We start from the raw sequence: 3,284 nt of genomic DNA, 5'->3' as shown, positions 1-3,284 counted from the left end.
CATCCCGGATCCCACCTGCTTTTCCTTTTTACTTCCTAAATATATTTTTTTTTTCTCGATGCTTTGCATGCTGTGCTGCTTCTCTTTCTCTCCCTTCCCCTCATTTTTCTTCAAATCATATAGAAGAATTAGAATGCCAATAAAAGAAGATGCTAAAACGTTCTACTCAGTAACTAGATTGAGAGTTTGGAATAACCATTGCAGAAGACTCTATAAAACCTAATGACTGATTAGAGATAAGAACAGTAAACAGAACTATCATTTATTAGCGGAGTGTTTAGATTGACTCTGAGAAACGCACTCATATGACCTTATGCAGTTGCGAGTGCCGTAAAACACTTACCAAAAAAATAAAAATAATATAAATATAAATAAATCTGTAAAAATTGAGAGATGAGAAGTCCTGTCTACACGATCAGCATCTAAACATAGACAACTGGTGCCTTGTATATAAATGAATTGTCAAAGGTTTCAGTCAACACTCTAGGCAGCCCGAAAAAATTGAATAATATTATTGCCTGCACCTGTGGATGCTGGTGGTGGTGGTGGTTGGTTGGGGGAGGAGGGGGTCCTCTCCTGTTAAACTCCGAGGAATTAGTTCCAGTCCTGTGTCTTCTTTGTTTGTGTGCATTGTGCAGCAGGAGAAGCAAAACAAAACAAACCATCCAAACCAAACATGTGATGTGTTTGATTTTACTTGTTCCACTCTGCTCTGCTTTTGAGATTTGAGACTTTTTGTTGAATGAGAGTCGTCTTTGTGATTGCTGACTTGATGTTTCTTCCCCCCCCATTCTGTTTTTCTTTGAAATTGCTGACTAGATGCGTATTTTTTGCTGTTTTGTTAATCTTTGTCCCCCTAACTAGATTATTTTGACTTTGTTTGTCTTTATGCAGCCAGCTAGATGCTCTTTTGGTTTAGTAGTTTATCTTTGTGATCGCTGACTAGATTTTTTCCCCTGATTTTGAATTTTTTTTTTCCCTGCGTGCATTTCTCGCCTTTTGGCTTTGAACTTTGACCTGCGTGTGCTGAGACTGCATCTGCCATGTGTTTGTCCCTCCGCCCTCACCACAGTTCCCGCTTCACAGCGCCGCCCTTTGACCTCTCAACCTTTGCGTCTGCTCAATTTCATTTTTCCCGCCTTCTGGCGTGGTCAGTTTCCCCACCCCCTTTGACAGTTGGGAATTAACAAACTATTTCTTTTGTTTCTTGCTTGCTGTGGAGTGTTGCAAGCCTGATACATTGTTGGGCGTTTTTTGGTTGGTTTTGTTAGGCAAAGGCCTTGGGCATTGTTTGCCTTGATCAGTGATTTTTCAGATGCGTTCTTTTGTATGAACGTACTACATTTATTTGAGGTTTAGTGTTCATTATCCGTCTGAATTTGATTTCCTTTTTTAAAAAAAAAATCCCTTTTTTTTTGGTGCAAAAAAGTGATAATTGTAATAATTTTAATACAATTACAAAAAGCAGCTTGAAAAGCCTATTCAAATGAGAAAGAAAGATTCAGATCTAATCAAGCGCTGCTTTCTTTTCCATCAGTAATTGTAAAATTAAGTGTAAAAAAAACAACTACCCATTACTACTCTGTTACTGGGTTTTATAGGATTAAGATTTCCATGCGCTTTTATTCTGTTATTTATTTATCTTTTAGTAAGATTTGTTTAAAAGAATTTTTTTTCTTTTTCATTAAAAAAAAAAGAAGTAGGGATGATCTTAGTGCTTGTGAAAATTAATTGAGAAAAGTGTCAAAGGGGGGCTATTGACAGGCGTACCCATGAGCTGACTCGGTCCTCCCCTGTCTGTCGTTCCAGTGTTGGGAAAGGAGGAAAATCGTGGCAGATGCTGTCTCAGCAGCCATCCAGCAACCTAAGTCGCCTGAGCCAGCGACCAACGTTGCCACCTTACGCCGTCTGATTGGTCTACATCTGTGTGTGTCGTGTGCCGTCGTGTGTGTCAGGGTACTCAACGTTCCACTTTTTTGTTTTGTTTTGGTTGTTTCTGGGTTGTTGTTTTTTTTTATGGGGATGATGGCTTTTATTGTCATGTGGTTATCTCCCCTTAGTGTCTGTTCCCCTCCTTGTATTTAGATACCGTCCCATCCGTCCTTCATTTGGGACATTTCTACCTCAAGAGTTGTACGAGCTTCAAATGTCGTATCAAGTATTTAGATTTTGGAAATTGGATTATGAGGGTTGAAAATATTTCCATGACGTTGATTAAGCTGAGTGTGACTTTCTCTGACTCCCTCACCCTCGTCAACTCCATGAATGCTTCCAGTGGTGGTGGTGGTGGTGGTTGTGGTGGCGGTTATTGGGAGTGGATTTTGAGTTGACTATTTAAAAAATTTGTTTTTGAAATGTTGATTTGTCTAATCGGTCCTGCTGTGTTAGAACCTCTTTCTCTGAAGCCAGTGCACCCCTGAACACCACACAAGGCAGGTTTGCAAAGTTGTTCCAAGGTGTTGAGCTGAGCCCCTGGTTCTGTTGGCTGGTGTATAGTGTGGATGGCTCTGGTTCAAATCTCCGGCTAGACATACTTAGACTGTGAGAGTAGCAACACCCTCCCCGTATTCATTATATTTACTGGTTTAAAAAACAAACAAATTGAGTTCTTGGCTGTTTGCCTCCTCAAAGTTTTTACCTTACCTGAGATATAGTTTTAAAATTGTTAAACACGTTTAGGAACAGAAGCAAGACAGACCAGGTTAGACATAGCTATATATTATATTGCTTGATTTGAGACCTGTAGAAGTTTTCTTCTCCTTTGTTTGCTGTTCTTCATGGGTGTTTAGAGGGTGCCACTGATAGGTGTTACTTCTTTTCCTCCCCCCTGTTGTTTTTATACCTTTTTGTTGTTTTCATGCTTGTCCTGTTATTGTTATAGAATGGTCGTTTATTGCACTGATGTTTTCTGTCCATTCTTCCTTTCCAACATGAACGTCTGGTTTTCCATTGTTGACAAAACCTTATTACTAACACTTTTTTTCAAAAACTTTCCACGTCTGCAAATCATCACCAGGTTCGGTCTGGAGGCGGCAATGCTCGCAGACGCAGGACTGGAAGGAAACCACAACATCCTGGACATGCCCAGTGGGTTTGGCGCCTTTTACGACGACTTCGACCCTGAGGCGCTGCTCGCTAGCCATCAGGGCAGTCCCGAGTTCCTTCTCCATGACCAGGACATCGCGCTCAAGCGGTTCCCAGCTCACCTGGGGATGCACTGGGCGATCGACGCCGCTCTAGCCGTGAGGGCCAACACTGAGGAGTTCCCCAGAGGGCTCAATACA

This window comes from Aplysia californica, unplaced genomic scaffold (genome assembly GCF_000002075.1).
Source record: "Aplysia californica isolate F4 #8 unplaced genomic scaffold, AplCal3.0 scaffold01227, whole genome shotgun sequence".
Lineage (NCBI taxonomy): Eukaryota > Metazoa > Mollusca > Gastropoda > Aplysiida > Aplysiidae > Aplysia > Aplysia californica.
This window is presented reverse-complemented; position numbering follows the sequence as displayed.